Consider the following 20,671-nt stretch of genomic DNA (forward strand, 5'->3'; position numbering starts at 1 on the left):
GTATGTTTAAGTATACAACAAGGATATTTGGTCAACCATGTTTGTAGCAGCTTTATTCATAATAGTCTGAATCTGGAAACAACCCATATGTTCTTCAGTTGAGGAATGGATACAGAAATTGTGGTACATTTACACAATGGAATACTACTTAGCAATTAAAAACAAGGACTCATAAAATTTTCAGGTAAATGGTGGGAACTAGCTAATATCATCCTGAGTGAGGTATCCCAGAAACAGAAAGACACACATGGTGTATACTCACTTATAAGTGGATATTAGACATATAGTATAGGATAATCATACAAAAAAAATCTGTATGCCTAAAGAAGCTAAGCAAGAAGGAGGACCCTGGGTAAAATATTCAGTCCTCATTCAGATAGGCAAATGGGATAGACATTGGAAGAGGGAGAAAACAGGGAACAGAGGCTCAGATCTGAAACTGCAAGTAGAGAACAAACTCAAAATGGCACAAGTCTTTTAGCTCTCAAAACCCATTCCCAGTGAAACACTTCCTCCAGCAAGGCCACACATCTGAAGCCTCCCCAAACAGAGCCACTAACTAAGGGCCAACCACTCAATTGCCAGAGATTATGGGGGACCTCCATCCCTCAAACATGGCAGTTTCTCCATATATCTCTTCAATATCATCATAGTGACAAGTTCAAGCATAACCTGGTAGTTGAATGTTATGCCGCCATCAAAACATGACAGCTAACTTTTCCACATCAATAATACACACATTTAAATTAGTTTAAATTTTAAATTTAAATTTTAGGAGGAAGATCCATGGGAAATTATTTCTTCACACGAAAAATAAACTGTAAATGTTATTGAAGTGTACTGTATGGGGAAATGAGATCTGTTGCTTAATGTAGATCTAAATAAACTTGACGGTGCCATATTATTTTCCACAGTACTGCTTGGGCATGTTAATTCTATGATTTGGTATTTTTATAGACGCATTAGTCAATTAATTTTGATTTTGTGGTTGACAGCTATATTAAAATGTGTTACTTTATTCCAAAGTTGAAGTATTTCTTAAGACAAATATACATACACAGTGTTATTGTTTTGCTTAATCTTATTAGATTTAATTCTGTGTAGTCTACAGCTAATAGAATTCAATTACATCAATAAAAGGTTATAGTCTTTGATGTCAACTCAGAATATGCTCACAATAAACTATATACTACATGTCACACACACACTACATACGAACATACATACATACATACAAACATACATACATAAAAGACCTTGTAACTAGGACAAACATGGGAAATGATGGACAGAACCAGTTTAATTCTTCTTTCTTCTGGAAGGAGTCTACACGCCCATTAATCTCCCAGATTCCATTGCAGAGTCCCATGGAAGGAATACTTTTAAGTCACTGCCAAGGAACACACTGATAATAGTGACAATGTTCAAACAAAATTATATCTGACATAATTTACTCTATTCTGTTAAATACTTCTGAAAACCCAGTGCATGTGCACACGTGTACACACACACACACACACACACACACACACACACGCACACACGCACGCGCGCACACGCAGCCTTCTAATGGCCCTGCCTGGAATTGCTCCAAATCCAGGCAATTGTGATTCATTCGTGCTATCACTATGTAGTCCTACCCTATTTTCTTTACTGCAGAGCAGAGCGGTCACAGAAGCTCATTCTGAAACCAAAAATCACTACATGGTGAGTTTATAAACTCAGACCCCATCCAGGAGATTCAGACGATTGCTAAGAACTCTCTGTACAGTCTGTGACATGACCAGAGCATAGCCCCAAGAAGCAGCAGCAGCAAACAGGATGTCCATATCCTTTTAGCACTTCACCAGAATCATCACTGCCCTGTGCTCCTCTACAATGTTAAGACATTGAGATGGATAACTGCATGATTTTATACTAAAACATCTCTCTCTTTTATTTATTTATTTTTTGTTTTTTAATATTAGTTACAGTTTGTTAACTTTGTATCCCTGCTGTATCTCATTCCCTCTTTCCCTCCCAATTCCACCCTCCCACCTTCATCTCCACCCTGCCCCATTCCAAGTCCACTGATAAGGGAGAACCTCCTCCCCTTCCATCTGATACTGATTTATCAGGTGTCTTTAGGACTGGCTGTAAAGTCCTCCTCTGTGGCCTAGCAAGGCTGCTCATCCCTGGAGGCGGGAAGAGATCAAAGAGCCCGCCATCGAGTTCATGTCAGAAACAGTCCCTGTTCCCATTATTAGGGTACCCACTTGGATACGGAGCTACCAAGGGCTATATCTGAGCAGGGGCAGAATGCAGGGAGTCCAAAGGGGGTGGGGGAGAGTTAATACCATCTGGAGAAGACAGGAGTTCCAGAAGGACCAAATATATCTGGGCACAGGGGTCTTTTATGAGACTATTTCTCCAATCAAGGACCATGTATGGATGCAACCTAAAACATCTCTTTTAAATCCTGGTTTTAAATATTCACTGAGAACTGTTACCCTGTAAAACATTAATTTTTATCCCTCCGCAATGTCACCTTTTAGTTTTTATTTTGGTGTTTATCACGTACAGTACCACAGAGGTATGCGGTACCTCTTGGAACAATATAGGGTAAAGAATCAACAAGTTTGATTTTATAGAGAAACACGGTTTCTTCAAATGACATCCAGTAGGAGACTTTCGGCTTTTTGTTTTGTTTTTGTTTTTTCACTAGTTATGGTGCAAAAGCATTTCCTTTACCTTCACATCTTGGTCTCACCTACTGCCCTCCCTAGATGCTAAGATGAGGTCATTGCCAATACAAGCCAAGTCTGAGCAACTGAAGTAAGAAAGTTTGATTTTGGAAGTTAGGTACTAAAGCATCAATCAGTATACAACTGGTATACTTACTGAAAACTTAATGTGTGAAAATAATCCTGTTAAATATGTAATATGCACTGATAGAAATGGACATAGCATAAAATAAGGAGGATGCTAATCAAAGATACAAAACACCATCCTATTTGTGATCCAGAGTATCTCCCAGTGCAGGCTCACATTTCACACCCTCCCGCATTTTTAGCTTTCACGATGCTGCACACTAATGATAGAAAGATGAAGCAGTGTGATTCAGGCTGTCTTGTGGCAAAAAAAAGTCGTGCCAACGCAGGAGCTACTAAGGACATTCACAAAAATGTTTTCTATGAAAACAGAATTCCAAAATCACAGGTTAAATTGAATCCCCTCTTGCTCCCTCAGAAAAGCGGCTGACATTCAGCACGTTGAATATCACAAAGGGAGCTTATTTGGGAAAGTGATATATGTAGATGCAGTCAAGTTAAGGTGAGGTCACTGGGCAAACCAATATGGTCTTGGTTCTCATAAGTGTTAAAGTCTTCTTTTTTTTCCCCCAGTGAAACTGTATAATTTAATAAGAACACAAATGGCCCCAATTTAAAGTGGATAATGTTTTTTTCTACTTATTAATCAATTTATTTTTTATTAATTACAATTTATTCCTTTTGTATCCCAGCTAAAGCCTGCTCCCTTGTCCTGTCCCAGTCCCACCCTTCCTCCCTCTTCTCCTCTATGCCTCTCCCAAATCCACTCATAGGGGAGGTCTTCCTCCCCTTTCATCTGACCCTAGTCTATCAGGTCTCATCAGGACAGGCTGCATTGTCTTCCTCTGCGGCCTGGTAAGGCTGATCCCCCATCAGGGGGAGATGATCAAGAGCCAGCAACTAATTTCATGTCAGAGACATTCCCTGATCCCCTTACTAGGACACCCACTTGGACCTGTAGCTGCAATGGGCTACATCTGTGCAGGGGTTCTAGGTTATCTCCATAAATTGTCCTTGGTTGGAATATCAGTCTCAGAAAAGACCCCTGGCCCCAGAATTTTTGGTTCTATTGCTTTTCATGTGGAGCTACTGTCCCCTCCAGGTCTTTCTATCTCCTCCTTCTTTTGTAAGATTCCCTGCACTCTGCCCAAAATTTGGCATCTGCTTTAATACACTGTTAGGTAAAATCTTTCAGAGGCCCACTGTGGTAAGCTCCTGTCCTGTTCCCTGTTTTCTTACTCTTTCAATATCTATCCCATTTGCCTTTCTGAATGAGGATTGATCATCTTACCCAGTATTCTCCTTCTTGCTTAGCTTCTTTAGGTGTACAGATTTTGTATTTTTATCCTATATTATATTTTTAATATCCACTTATAAGTCAGTATATACCATGTGTGTCTTTTTGATTCTTGGATACCTCACTCAGGATGATCCTTTCTAATTCCCACATTTTGCCTGCAAATTTCATGATTTCATTATTTTTAATTGTTGAATAGTATTCCATTGTGTAAATGTACCACAATTTGTGCATCTGAGAGACATCTGGTTTGTTCCCAGATTCTGGCTATTACTAATAAAGCTGCTATGAGCATGGTTGAAAAAATATCCTTGTTGTATACTTGAACATATTTTGGATATATGCCTAGGAGTGGTTTAGCTGTATCTTAAGGTATCACTATTCCTAACTTTCTGAGAAAGCACTAGATTGATCTCCAAAGTGGTGGCAATTCTCACTTTCATATGAAAAAAGCAAAACACCCAGAATTTCAAAAACAAACAAACAAACTCTACAACAACAGATCATTTGGTGGTATTACCATCCTCATCTGAAGCTGTACTGCAGAGCAATAGTAATAAAAACTTCATGGTATTGGCATAGAAACAGAATGGTGGATCAATGGAACCAAATAGAAGACCCAGAAATAAACCCACACATCTACAGATACATGATTTTTGACAAAGAAGCCAAAACCATACAATGGAAAAAGGACAGCATCTTCAACAAATGGTACTGTTCCAACTGGATGTCTACATGTAGAAAAATTCAAATAGATCCATATTTATCACCCTGCCCCAAACTAAATTTCAAGTGGATCAAAGACCTCAACATTAATGCTAGAAGTCCAATGAGCTATCCTAGAACCCCTGCACAGATGTAGCACATGACAGTTCAGTGTCCAAGTGTCCATCCATGGAGATAACCTAGAACCCCTGCACAGATGTAGCTCATGGCAGTTCAGTGTATAAGTGGGTTCCATAGTAATGGGAACAGGGACTGTCTCTGACATGAACTGATTGGCTTGCTCTTTGATCACCTCCCCCTGAGGGGGGAGCAGCCTTACCAGACCACAGAAGATGACAATGCAGCCACTCCTGATGCGATCTGATAGACTAAGATCAGAAGGAAGGAGAGGAGGACCTCCCCTATCAGTGGACTTGGGGAGGGGCATGTGTGAAGAAGGAGGAGGGTGGGTCAGATCGGGAGGGGAGGAGGGAGGGGCTTATGGGGGGATATAAAATGAATAGTGTAATTAATAAAAAATTTAAAAAAGACCTCAACATAAAACCAGACACACTAAATCAGTTAGAAGAAAAACTGGAGAAGAACCGTGGACTCTTTGGCACAGAAGACAACTTCCTGACCAGAACACCAACAGCACAGACTCTAAGATCAACAATCAATAAACGGGACATCAGAAAACTAAAAAGCTACTGTAAAGCAAAGGGCACTGTTGTTAGAACAAAACGACAGCCTACAGACTGGGAAAGGATCTTCACCACCCTAAATCTGACATAGGGCTAATATCCAGAATATATAAAGAACTAAAGAAGTTAAAAAGCAACAAATCAAGCAATCCAATTTAAAAAAAAATGGGGTATGGAGCTAAACAGAGAATTCTCTGTAGAGGAATATAGAATAGCAGAGAAACACTTAAAGAAATGCTCAAAATAATTAGCCACCAGGGAGTTGCAAATCAAAACAACCCTGAGGTTTCACCTTACACCCATCAGAATGGCCAAGATCAAAATCTCAAGGGACAACACATGCTGGAGAGGTTGTGGAGAAAGAGAAACCCTCCTCCATTGCTGGTGGGAATGTAAACTTATACAACCACTTTGGAAATCAATCTGGTGCTTCCTCAGAAAATTAAGAATTTAGTGCTGCCTCAAGATCTAGCTATACCACTCCTAGGCATATATCTAAAATATGCTCACATACACAACAAGGGCATTTGTCCAACCATGTTCATAACAGCTTTATTCATAAAAGCCAGAACCTGGAAACAACCCAGATATCCCTCAGTTGAGGAATGGATACAGAAACTGTGGTACAATTTCACAATGGAATACTACTCAGCAATTAAAAACAAGGAAATCATAAAATCTGCAGGCAAATGGTGAGATCTAGAAAAGATCATCCTGAGTGAGGTACACCAGAAGCACAAAGACACACACAGTATATACTCACTTATAAGTGGATATTAGACCTATAAGATAGGATAAACATACTAAAATCTGTACACCTAAAGAAGCTAAACAAGAAGGAGGTTCCGGGATGAGATGCTCAAGTCTCACTTAGAAAGACAAATGGGATGCACATTGGAAGTAGGAGAAAACAAGAAACAGGACAGTAGCCTACCAATGAGGGTCTCTGAAAGACTCTACCTAGCAGTGTATCAAAGCAGATGCTCAAACTTGTAAACAAAACCTGGGCAAAGTGCAGGGAATCATATGAAAGATGAGGGAGTTAGTAAGACCTGGAGAGGACGGGAGTGCCTCAAGGACCAAATATATCTGGGCACAGGGGTCTTTTCAGAGACTCATTCTCCAACCAAGGACCATGCATGGATATAACCTAGAACCCCTGCTCAGACATAGCCCATGGCAACTCAGCATCCAAGTGGGTACCCTAGTAAGTGGAACAGGGACTGTCTCTGACATGAACTCAGTGGCAGGTTCTTTGACCTCCCTCCCACCCCACAAGGGAAGAACAGCCTTGTTCGGCCACAGAGGAGGACATTGCAACCAGTACTGATGGGATTTGATAAACTAGGGTCAGATGGAAGGGGAGGAGGACCTCCCTTATCAGTGGACTTAGAGAAGGGCATGGAGTCGATGAGGGATGGAGGGTGGGATTGGGAGGGAATGAGAGAGGGGATTACAGCTGGGATACAAAGTAAATAACCTGTAATTAACATAAAAATAAAAATTATATGTATATATTAAAAAAGAAGTGTTCAATGTCCCTAGTCATCAGGGGAATGCAAATCAAAACAACCCTGAGATTTCATCTTATTCCAATCAGAATGGCTAAGATCAAAACCTCAAGTGACAACACATGCTGGAGAGGATATGGAGAAAGGGGTACCCTCCTCCATTGCTGTTGGGAATGTAAACTTTGGCAAATGATTTTTTTTAAGTCCAATTGCCAATGTCTTTCTCTGCTTTGGCAAAGTTTCAGAGTCTAGGGTAGGATCTGGGACAGGATTCGAAGTCCCTCATAGGCTTGAGTTACAGGGCTGATGGCTTAGGCAACCAATCACAAAAAATGAATTAAAGAAAATAGAAATAAGAGAGGGAGCTCAGGATGCCTTCTCTGGGTGTAGGGACTAGCTACACTGCTACTAAAGAGGAAAACTTTAACTGGTGACTTTTTTTTCCTGCAGCCAGGACTCCAAAAGGTGGCTTCTAGTCAAAACTGCAAGGGTTAGTAAAAACTGGCTCTTTGATCTGAGATTAGCTCTTGCACAGTGGCAGACAGCTTCAGAGGCCTCCACAGGGCAAAGGAAACTCTTTCCTGATTTTCTTAGGCTGAATAGTAGACCCTAAATTGCTGTTAACTAGTTTGTAAATCAGTAAGAAAAGGCAGAGAAAAAGTACGCAAAGAGCATTCATGTCAAGGGAAAAGGTGAATTTAAAAATTTAACTTCAATGAATTCCCACAAGCTTACATAGGACGATGTTGTTGGTTTGTGCTAGCATCCCCTCTGCAGAAACTGAAGCAAGTTTAGGCTACCAGTTCCATAGCATCAGCCCATACATATAGACGAACAATCAGACATATAGACTTGCACATATTCATATATACATTCAAAGGATGGTACAAAAGAAGCTACTTACTGACAGACAATTGATATACACCCATGTAACAGATGTACAAAAACAGACAGACAGACATATTTACATGTAAACACACATCTGTATACTTATTTGCAACTAATGAATAAAGTGAATTCCATCAGGCTTCCATTCAATGGGTTTCCACCACTGGGCTTCTGCCAATAGCAGTATTCTGCCACCATTTATTTTATGTACTTTATACCTCCAAGATAAAGCTCCCAGAAAAAGAATTACCTCATAGGCAAACAAGGCAATTAATCACAAAAACAGAAGAATTCTAAAATAGAACAGGTTACATGTTTCAGAATTAAACATTTCTTATCTATGTATCCATTACATAAGTTCATAGTGAGTTCAGAGTGGCAAAGGTATGCAAGGTCTAAACGTTAACAGGGTCTAAAAGTTACAAGAATATGTCTTTTCAATTAAGACTAACCTTGATACACATTTTTCAGCTATCTCTAAGTTTACTGTGAGTCAGGACAATAGTTTTAACTGTCTTTCATTGTAAGAAACAAAGTAAATTTAAAATGACAGTATATAATGCTCTAAGGTGTGAAGATATAAGGAGTTAGAACAGTTTGGATATATTTTAACATTAAGGTTTGTAGTTAATTAGACATTGCTTGGTAGTCCTATTATAATCTGGGTTCATGGGAAGTTTAAACGAACTTGCCTATATTTATAATGTATACCAGGATTCCCATTGAAGGCTTCTCTTGAAGATACAAGTCTGTCTCAAGACTGTCTTCCAATGATGCACCTGGAGGTTCACAAAGGTATTTATTTCAGCCATAAACATTCTAAAGTTGATTTAGAAGTTCTAAAACAATTTAACTTTTAAAATTGTTTGAATCAAATCAGCTATTCCAAAATCAGGAATTATTTCACCTGAACAGCAGTCCACCTTCAGTAAGATCCTATAGGACATTTGGCCAATCAGAGTGTGTGTGAATACCCAGAAAGTAACCATTAAAGCCATACAGCAGTGCACAAAGAATGAGTGTGAGAGGCTGGAAGAATTCTGCAGTCTATCATGGTACAGACATTTGCAAAATACCAGTTCTCCTGCCAGAAGGCCCACCTGCCTAATAAGCTCCTTTAACAGAATGGCTCCTGACACGTAAGACAAAGAAACATGGATTGCAGTACATGGGGGAAAGAGCACATGTCAAAGATGCAGAAGTTAAAATGTTGCAGCTGGATCTGAGAAATGCCAAGGTCTCTAATGATGCATCAGAAGCCAGCATGAGAAGGGAGAGGAGGACTTCAGGTGACCCAGGCACAGCTGACAACTGGACTTCAGAGTTCAAGGACTTGCAAAACTATGAGGAAATAAATTCCTCAAATACTTGCCATCCGGTTTGGAATATTTTACTTTACTATCCCCATATTATACAAAGCTGACAAAAATTTTCCATATTCACATAGACTATGCCTTAACATTTAAAAATCACTTACAGTTTGTGCGTGCATGCGCACTCTCATGTGTGTTTGTGTGTGTGTGTGTGTGTGTGTGTGTGTGTGTGTAGATTGACATTCTGGTAAAAAGGCAAAATATAATCTGTAAAATTCATTTGGCAGTTTCTCATCAAAAAATAAATATTTTGTTTTATTTTCAGAAAAGAGCAGCTTTACCAGTATGCTACTTTCAAGTCAGGATATGAGCACTTGCCTAGCACAGGACATAAAAAGCTCTCTCTGTGTTTCTTGCATCTTTAGAGATTTCCAGGTTATCCAGTGTTAACAATGGTGTTATATTATAGTAATTGAGTTTATAGATTTCCTTTCTTATCTCTTAACAGTCTTCCTGGTAAGTAACATAAAATATTTCTTGTAATTGTATCGTTATATGTCAACTAAAATTAGATGGAGCATTAAAATGTATGCTGATTCCCAAGAACTCTTCCCCTCGTATCTTCCTGTCACTTACCACGGAAGCCTCTATATTAAAATCCTCAGCAAATAAGACGTGAGTTCTGTGTCATTTACTTTCCTCCCAACTCTGATTCCAAGATTCAGGCTCCCCTTGCTGTCCTTGGAATGTTGGGATCACATGACACCATTTGGTTCTTTGGTTTATTCGGATCATTATTTTCTTGCATGTACTCACTTGTTTAAAAAATTGTGGATGTTTTCCAATTTGTTTTACTCAAAGTGTGAAAGCAGTGTTAAGGAAGACCAAAAGAAAAGTTGAATAGGTTTTTGATCTTAACCATTCTGATTGGTGTAAGATGGAATCTCAGAGTCGTTTTGATTTGCATTTTCCTGATTACTTAAGAATGTTGAGCATTTCTTTAAGTGTTTTCCTGCCATGCAATATTCCTCTGTTGAGAATTCTCAGTTAAGCTCAGTACTCCATTTTTCAATTGGATTATTTGGTTTGTTGGTGTCTAATTTCTTGAGTTCTTTATATATTCTAAATATTAGTCTGCTATAAGATGTAGGGTTGGTGAAGATCTTTTCCTAGTTGATAGGCTGTCATTTTGTTCTGTTGACAGTGTCCTTTATTTTACAGAAGCTTTTTGTTTTCTCTAGGTCCCATTCATTAAATGTTGATCTTAGAGCCTGAGCTGTTGGTGTTCTTTAAAAAAAAAAAAAAAGAAAAAGAAAGTTGAACAGGATTAAAAAGCAAGCATATTGATGGAAAGAAATTGAAGTTGATCCCTCCTGTAATGAAAAAGGTTGGGAGGTTTTGATTTTGTTTTTGTTTCTCAAAAGACACTGGACAGTCTAGAAAATAGTTATCTCATCAATACCCAAAATGTTTTCAGTTAATATGCTTCACTTTGAGTAGTGTTATGAATATTTTTCTTGCTTTTTATTGCTAGTTGATACTACCTGAGTTTTGAAAATCTCCCACCACTTTCATATTCTCACATATTTTATCATATTTAGTACCTGTTTTATTTTAACATTTGGTGTTTGAATAATATTACCTTGTAATTTTAGGCATGTTAAAGTATTGAGATCCAGTCTACAGAAGGCTAAAAGCATTTTACTCCCAATACTACAAAGCACATGTGTTTCTTTTCTCCCCTGCTCCCAAGGTCAGATCATTTACTTTTAAGTGGACTCAGACTTTGAAATAGAAGCTCTTAGCAAAAAGAGCTGATGTTTTCTTGGCAATCTGTTTTCCACCATTCTTCTTTGACTTCCTTCATCCTATTGGCCAAAGTTCACATATCTAATAAGAATTCTTCTTATTTTTCTTAGCACATTCTTTCTTCAGAGGAATATGCCAGTGTTGGTGTTAAAGAACATATGGAAGAGCAAGACACTGATTCTTGGGTGCTTTGGTCATAGGCTTCTTACCTTCTTTGCTTAAGGGCTTTCTAACAACTGTTTGGGGACATCAGCTTCTTTAGAGACTGAAAAACTTTTGGATTCTGGTAGCTCCTTAGGGTCCCTGCACAGATATTTCAAAGCACAGAAATATCTGTTATTCCAGAGATATGGACACCATGGGAAAACCTTGCTGGTTGTTCACACCACTGATTTGAATCATGTAACACTATCGCTCTTCACCTAAAGCATTGACAGCTACTTCTATGGTCATGAACTTTCTTATAGAAAGTACAAAGTTCCAGTTTATCTTCCACTGCAATAAATTTCTGGCACCTGCTATATGAGACAGTCATACTCACCTTCATCTTGTCACAGCTCATGGCCTAGAAAGGACCACGAAGAAGAGGCACATGCTTTTTTATCTGGCCATTATGCAGCTGTTATACAAGAACCTATGATTAGTGTTTGTGGACACTTATTGTGTGAGATCTTCTATACAATGCACAACAGTTCTATATTCTTATCTCTACTATGGATTACCCTCTTCCTTTTCAATATGGCTCAGAAATTTGTTTACAGTATTATAATGTTGTACTGTACCTCTCTGTCAGATCCTATCACCTCAAGTAGCCATGAAAAAGAAGGAAAGAAATTTTTTAACTATGTGTGACATCAACATGGGGCCTGGAACAAAGTTTTATAGTTTCTAAAGACTGTCATGAGTTCTTTCTTTCTTTCCAAGGCACCGAAGATGAAGGCAACATCTTTGGTGACAATATAATTCAAAACATTTTGGTGGTTTCCTTAAGATCACCAACACAACAAGTTCTTCCACAAACAGTGTAAGCTTTGTTCACATGCATGATGTGCTTCTCACTATGCACACAGTTTGACAGCATCAGTTCCCTACGTGAGACTGCATACTAGACACTGGAAAGATGCTGAACAGAGTAAGTGGTAGGTGCTGTCTACACTCTATCCACATATCCAGTGATAGATAGATTACTATTTGTTAAAGTCAATAGCTGTCTACTTCACAGGATCTAGAACCACAGAGGAAACATGCCCCTGGGTGTATGGCTGTGAGGATTATCTCACTTAGGCTAATCTTCACTGTCAGGCAAGAGAAAGAGAGAGTTCTCTCTGATTCCTGACTCTGGATACATTGTACCAGCTGCTCAAGCTCCTGGTCCCGATCTGTCTTAGGGTTTCTATTGCTGTGAAGAGACACCATAACCAGGGCAACTCTTATAAAGAAAAACATTTAGTTGGGGCTATATTGGGGGTTGGTCCGATGCTTGAATTTTGATGCTAATTATTGGCTTTCAAGATCTGGTTATTGCCCTATCCTTGTGTAAACCTACCAAAGACATTACACCTAATTGGCTGATTAAAAGGCCTAAAACCTGGGCAGGGCAGAATGGAGTAGGCATGACTAACATTTCCAGGCTTCAGGTATAAGAGAATCACAGGAAACAGACAGACAGGAGGAGAGAAGGATGCCACAATGGGTCAGTGTGGAGAATTTTCCAAACACGCTGGGGGAAAGGACTCCAATAATGGCATGGAAAGGCTCTGATAAAGAACACAAGCAGGAATTTATAAGATTATGAACAGAAGGTAGCCCAGATAAAAATGGTTAAGGTGTATGACATTGGATGGGGGCTGGAAGGTGGATAGTGAGGTTATTGAGACAGCATAGGTAAAATATCTGCCCAGCCCAAGGTAATTATAAAATCTAGCAGGTGTCTGTGTCTTATTGATTGTGATAGCAGGTTAAATAATACCACTATAATAACTATAGGCTTATGATAAACATCATATAGCCAGACACCATTTTATTAACAACAACAGGGCTGGCTTACAATAATAGAGGTTTAGTCCAGTACCCTCATGGTGGGAAACATGATGGCAGGGAGGCAGACACAGTGCTGGAGAAGGAGCTGAGAGTTCTACATGTTGAAACAAAGGCAGGCAAAGGGAAGTGAACTGACTGCACCTCCTCCAACAAAGCCACACTTCTTCCCACAAAGCCATACCTCTTAATGGTGCCACTCTCTATGGGCCTATGGGGACCATTTTATTCAAACTACTACATGACCTTCCAGCCATGAAGAAGTATGAACCCTCAAATTGTGAGAAAAGTAAGCCCCTCTTTCCTTAAGTTGCTTCTGTCAAGAATTTTGTCACAGAAATGAGGGTAAGTAACCATTCAATGTCAATGCACAGATTTCTGCTTGCCATCCCAATTCCATTTTCACTGGATATGTACCCAGAATGGATCAGCAGATTGTACATTGTGAGTGTTTTAAACTCCTGCAAATTTCATGATTTCCTTTTTTTTTTTTTTTTTTTTTTTTTTTTTTTTTATTGCTGAGTAATATTCCATTGTGTAAATGTAGCACAATTTCAGCATCCATTCCTCAACTGAGGGGCATCTGGGTTGTTTCCAGCTTTTGGCTATTAAAAATAAAGGTGCTAAAAATATGGTTGAGCAAATGTCCTTGTTTTATACTTGAGCATCTTTTGGATATATGCCTAGGAGTGATATAGCTGAATCTTGAGGAAGTGCTATTCCTAATTGTCTGGAAAAGATCATCCTGAGTGAGGTATCCCAGAATCAAAGTGATACACAGGATATATACTCACTCATAAGTGGATATTAGATATATAATATAGGATAAACATACTAAAATCTGTACACCTAAAGAACCAAATATATCTGGGAACAGGGGTCTTTTATGAGACTGTTTCTCCAAACAAGGACCATGTATGGATGCAACCTAGAGCCCCTGCTCAGATGTAGCCCTTGGTAGCTCAGTACCGTGGGTACCCTAATAAGGGGAACAGGGACTGTATCTGACATGAACTCCATGGCAGAATCTTTTACCCCACCCCCCACCCTCCAGGGAGGAGCAGCCTTGCTAGGCCACAGAGGAGGACTTTGCAGCCAGTCCTGAAGAAACGTGATAAACCAGTATCAGATGGAAGGGGAGGAGGTTCTCCCTTATCAGTGGACTTGAAAAGGGGCAGGGAGGAGATGAGGATGGGAAGGTGGGAATGGGAGGGAAAGAGGGAGTGGGATACAGTAGGGATACAAAGTTAACAAACTGTAACTAATATTTAAAAATATAAATTAAAAAAATAAAAGAAACTAATCAAGAAGGAAGACTCTGGCTAAGATTCTCAATCCCCATTCAGAAAGGCAAAGGGGATGGACATCAGAAGAGGGAGAAAACAGGAAACAGGACAGGAGCCTACCACAGAGGGCCTTTGAAAGCCTCTACCCAGCAGGGTATCAAAGCACATGCTGAGACTTATAGCCAAACTTTGGGCAGAGTGCAGGGAATCTTATGAAAGAAGAGAGAGATACTAAGACCTGGAGAGGACAGGAGCTCCACAAGGAGAGGAACAGAATCAAATATCTAAGCACAGGGGTCTTTTTTGAGACTGATAGTCCAAGCAAGGACCATCCATGGAAATAACCTAGAAACCCTGCACAGATGTAGCCCATGGCAGTTCAGTGTATAAGTGGGTTCCATAGTAATGGGAACAGAGACTGTCTCTGACATGAACTGATTGGCCTGCTCTTTTACCACCTCCCCCTGAAGGGGGAGCAGCCTTACCAGGCCACAGAGGAAGACAATGCAATCACTCCTGATGAGATCTGATAGACTAGGATCAGAAGGAAGGGGAGGAAGACCTCCCACATCAGTGGACTTGGGGAGGGACATGGGTGAAAAAGGAGGAGGGAGGGTGGGTTTGGGAAGGGAGGCGGGAGGGAGCTACAGGGGGGAATACAAAGTCAATAAACAGTAATTAATAAAAATAAAAAATAATAAACTCCTTGATGAATCTGCTTGCTGTTTCCATGATGGATATATATTACATCACAGTGGTACACGGCAACCTTGCTCCCTGTCTGCAACCTTTATTACCTCTTGTCTTTCTGAGAGTATCTTTGTTAACATACTTGAGTTGATATGTCATTGTGATCTTGGTTGAATTTCCCTTATGATCAGTGTTTCAGGAGATTCTGGTTATAACTATATTTGTCACCAAAAGTAAATTCATGTTTATGAAATAAGGAGAGCACAAACAAACAGAAATAAAGCTTGTTGTTCATGAGTTAATGTTAAAACATCTGCCCTGCCAAAAGCAATATTTAAATTCAGTATCATATCTACTGTCTTAGGTAGAGTTCCTTTGCTGGGACAAAATGCCATGACCCAAAAGCATATTGGGGAAGAAAGGATTTATTTGGCTGACACTTCAACATGGCTGTTCACCCCTGAAGAAAGTTGTGACAGGAACACAGAAAGGGCAGGATCCTGGTGGCAGGAGGGGTGTTGCTTACTGGCTTGCTTTCCATGGCTTGCTCAGCTTGCTTTCCTATAGAACACAGGGACACCAGAATGACACCATCACAAGAGGCTGTCCTTCTCCACGTACTGATCAGGAATTGAGAAAATGCCTTACAGGTAGATTTCATGAAAGTATTTTCTCACTTGAGTCTCTTTTCTCTGATGACTCTTGCTTGTGTTAAGCTGAGACATAAAACTAGCCAGTACAAAATTACCCAGAATTCCCATACCATTTTCATTTATTGGAATAGGAAAAACAAGTCCAAGACTCATAAAGATCACAAGAAACCTCAGGTAAATGAAGAACTTAATGTGCAACAAAAAGACCAAGATGGAGACAGCATATTTGATGTCCAGATTTACAACACCAAAGCAACAAGGCAAGCATAGACCCATTTCAAGAACAGACGTGCACACAGACAGACCTTCCACAGAGCCGCTGAAAACAAAGTAGGGAAAGAATGTGCCCCGGAATAACTGATAATGGAACAACTTGTCACCCCCAGAAGGAACTGCAGTCCTCTCTGCGCCCCATACCAGAGTCAACTCAAAATGAACTGTGGGCTTCAGCTGAATATCTGAAAGTTGACAACAACCAGACAAAGCAAAAGGGGAGAAGAAAAAAAAAAGATGCTTGACATTATGCTGTGCAAAATAAAATATGCATTCTTATATGGCCCCCAAAGGACCAGAAACAAAAGTAATGAGCATATCATAATAGCATATCAGCTAACAAGACTGTGCTCAGAATAGAGGCACTCAGTAGTGAGAAGACAACCAGAATGAAAAAAAAAAAAAGGAAGAAAGAAATAAAAACGGTAAAACCACAGAAATGGCTCAAATAGGTCAACAGTAAACAAACCAGAAACTCGGTCATGAAATGTACAGGACCAAGGGGGCTAGCACTTGCCTGATATCCAGGAACAGGTGAAGGTACTGAAGGTCAAGAGATATACAAACTTTTATTTCTTCCTGAGACAACTTTGGTGGCTTTCAAACACCAAGAGATCTGATAAACTTATTTAACCACGTAAAATTATCTGCATACATTTGTCAACATCCTTGTTTTGCTACACTTGTATTGCTTGAAAGATCTGATGAGGTATTTTATGTTACATTTTTTTCATGACTTAATGTAGAACGTTATAAACTCCATTTGAACATTCAAATGATCACCATCTGGTTTCATTTCTTTGATTTTGTTTTTCTGGTTTCTATTGAATTGCTCTCTAAGGCTAGGCTTATGATTTTCTTCCTCTCATTTTAACTTGGAAACCCATGTTTTCTTTTGGGGAGGGGATTCTTTAAAAAAGACTATGTTTCTCTAAAATCCTTTTCTTACAAAATCATTTCATGCATATTTGATATCTATATATTATTCTTGTTTTTTCAATATAAAATATTTTGTTAAGACCCTTAAGAATTGTTACTTGATTACAGTGTTTAGATTCTTACTAGCAAGAGGGTTTATTTCCAGCTGCTTTCCTGTCACTGATTTGTAATTTAGGTTGACTGGCATGAGAAGATAGTATCTGACATGATTCTAGTTATCTCAATGAAGTTAGCATTTTTATTATGGCCTTGTATGTGCTTAGTGCTATGAACTTTCCTCTTAGCACTGCTTTCATTGTGTCCCACAAGTTTGGGTATGTTGTGTCTTCATTTTCATTCAGTTCTAGGAAGACTTTAATTTCTTTCTTTACTTCTTCCCTGACCCAGCTGTCATTTAGTAGCAAATTGTTCAGTTTCCATGTGTGTGTAGGCTTTTTGCTATTTCTATTGTTGTTGAGGTCCAGCCGTATTCCATGGTGATCAGGCAGGATACAAGGGATTATTTCAATCTTCTTGTATCTGTTGAGGCTCACTTTGTGAACAACGATATGATCTATTTTGGAGAAGGTTCCGTGAGGTGTTGAGAAGAAGATAAATTCTTTTGTGTTTGGGTGTAAAGTTCTGTAAATGTCTGTGAGATCCATTTGATTCATGACCTTTGTTAGAGACATTGTTTCTTTGTTTAATTTCTGTTTTGTTGACCTGTCCTTTGTTGAGAGTGGGGTGTTAAAGTCTCCCTCTATTAATATGTGAGGATCTATGTGTGGTTTAAGTTTTATTAATGTATTAATGTTTCTTTTATAAATGTGGGTGCCCTTGTATTTGGGACATAGATGTACAGGATTGTGATGTCTTCCTAGTGGAATTTTCCCTTGATGAATATGAAGTGTCCTTCCCCATCTCTTTTTATTAATTTTGGTTGAAAGCCTATTTTATCAGACAAACCCTTAGCCAAGTGAACTAAAAGGCAGAAAGACACCATCCAAATCAACAAAATCAGAAATGAAAAGGGGGACATAATGACAGACACTGAGGAAATCCAAACAATCATTAGGACTTACTTCAAAAATCTATATGCCACAAAATTTGAAAATATAAATGAAATATACAATTGTCTTGATCAATTTGACTTACCAAAGCTGAATCAGGACCAGGTAAATCAATTAAATAGTCCTATATCCCCCAAGGAAATAGAAGCTGTCATTGAAAGTCTCCCATCCAAAACAAGCCCAGGACCAGATGGTTTCAGTGCAGAATTCTACCAGACCTTCAAAGAAGAGCTAAATCCAGGTCTCTTCAAACTATTCCACAAAATAGAAACAGAAGGAACACTACCAAACTCATTCTATGAAGCCACAGTCACCTTGGTACCTAAACCTCACAAAGACCCAACAAAGAAAGAGAATTTCAGGCCAATCTCCCTTATGAACATTGATGCAAAAATACTCAACAAAATACTTGCAAACAGAATACAAGAACACATCAAAGATATCATCCACTATGGCCAAGTAGGCTTCATTCCAGGCATGCAGGGGTGGTTCAATATATGGAAATCCATCAATGTGATCCACCATATTAACAAATTGAAAGAAAAAAAAAACAGATGATAATCTCCCTAGATGATGAAAAAGCATTTGACAAAATCCAACATCCATTCATGTTTAATGTATTGGAGATATCAGGGATACAAGGCACATATCTAAACATAGTAAAGGTGATATACAGCAAGCCTATAGCTACCATCAAACTGAACATAGAGAAACTTAAAGCAATCTCACTGAAATCAGGGACAAGGCAAGGCTGCCTATTCTCTCCATATCTCTTCAACATAGTTCTGGAAATCCTTGCTGAAGCAATGAGACAGATGAAGGAGATCAAGGGGATACAAATTGGAAAGGAAGAAGTCAAATTATCACTATTTGCAGATGATATAATAGTACACATGAGTGACCCCAAAAACTCCACCAGGGAACTCATCTGATAAACATTTTCAGCAAAGTGGCTAGATACAAAATTAACTCTAAAAAATCAGTATCCCTCCTGTATACAAAAGACAAGAGGGCTAAGAAAGAAATTAGTGAAACAACACCCTTTACAATAGCCACAAATGACATAAAGACCCAGAAATAAACCCACACACTTATGGACACCTGATCTTTGACAAAGATGCCAAAAAACATACAATGGAAAAAAATAGCATGTTCAACAAATGGTGCTGGTCTAACTGGATGCAAATAGATCCATACTTATCACCCTGCACAAAACTAAAGTCCAAGTGGATCAAAGACCTCAACATAAAACCAGAAACATTAAATCGGTTAGAAGAAAAAGTGGGTTAGACCCTAGAACTCATTGGTACAGGAGACAACTTCCTGAAGGGAACACCAACAGCACAGGCTCTAAGAGCAACAATCAATAAATGGGACCTCATGAAACTGAAAAGCTTCTGTAAAGCAAAGGCACCATCATCAAAACAAAATGACTGCCTACAGATTGGGAAAGAATCTTCACCAACCCTTTATCTGACAGAGGGCTAATATCTAGAATAAATAAAGAACTAAAGAAGCTGAAAGGCAGCAAACCAAGTACTCCAATTAAAAATGGGGAACAGAGCTAAACAGAGAACTCTCTGTAGAGGAATATTGAATGGCAGAGAAACACTTAAAGAAATGCTCAATTGTCATTAGCCATTAGGGAAATGCAAATCAAAACAACCCTGAGATTTCACCTTACACCCATCAGAATGGCCAAGATGAAAAACTCAAGTAACAACACATGCTGGAGAGGTTGTGGAGAAAGGGGAACCCTTCTCCACTGCTGGTGGGAAACTTGTGCAACCACTCTGGATATCAATCTGGCTCTTTCTCAAATAAGTAGGAATAGTGCTTCCTCAAGATCCAACCATACCACTCCTAGGCATATGTCCAAAAGAGGCTCAAGTACACAATAAGGACATTTGCTCAACCATGTTTGTAGCAGCTTTATTTGCAATAGCCAGAAGCTGGAAACAGCCCAGATGCCCCTCAACTGAACAATGGATGCAAAAATTGTGGTACATCTACACAATGGAGTATTACTGTGCAATGAAAAATAAGAAAATCATGAAATTTGAAGGTAAGTGGTGGGACCTAGCAAGGATCATCCTGAGTGAGCTGTCCAAGAAGCAGAAAGACACACATGCTATATACTCATTCATATAGACATATAACATAGGATAAAACTAACTAAAATCTGTACATCTAAAAAAACTAATAAAGAGAGTAGACCCTGACTAAATTGCTCAATCCCCATCCTGAAAGGCAAAGAGGACGGAAATCAGAAGAAGAAAAAAAAAAACAGAAAACAAGCTAGGAACCTGCCACAGAGGGCCTCTGAAAGGCTCTGCCCTGCAGACTATCAAAGCAGATGCTGAGACTTATGACCAACTGTTGGGCAGAGTGCATGGAGTCTTATGAAAGAAGTAGGAAATAGTAAGATCTGGAGAGGAGAGGAACCCCACAAGGAGAGCAACAGAACCAGAAAATTTGAACACAGGGTCTTCCCAGAGACTTATACTCCAACCAAGGACCATGCATGGAGATAACCTAAAACCCCTGCTCAGATGTAGCCCATGGCAGTATAGTGTCCAAGTGGGTTCCATAGTAATAGGAAGAGGGACTGCCTCTGACATAATCTGATTGGCCTGCTCTTTGATCACCTCCCCCTGAGGGGGGGGAACAGCCTTACCAGGCCACAGAAGATGACAATGCAGCCACT

Source organism: Meriones unguiculatus, chromosome 16, assembly GCF_030254825.1.
Source record: "Meriones unguiculatus strain TT.TT164.6M chromosome 16, Bangor_MerUng_6.1, whole genome shotgun sequence".
Taxonomy (NCBI): domain Eukaryota; kingdom Metazoa; phylum Chordata; class Mammalia; order Rodentia; family Muridae; genus Meriones; species Meriones unguiculatus.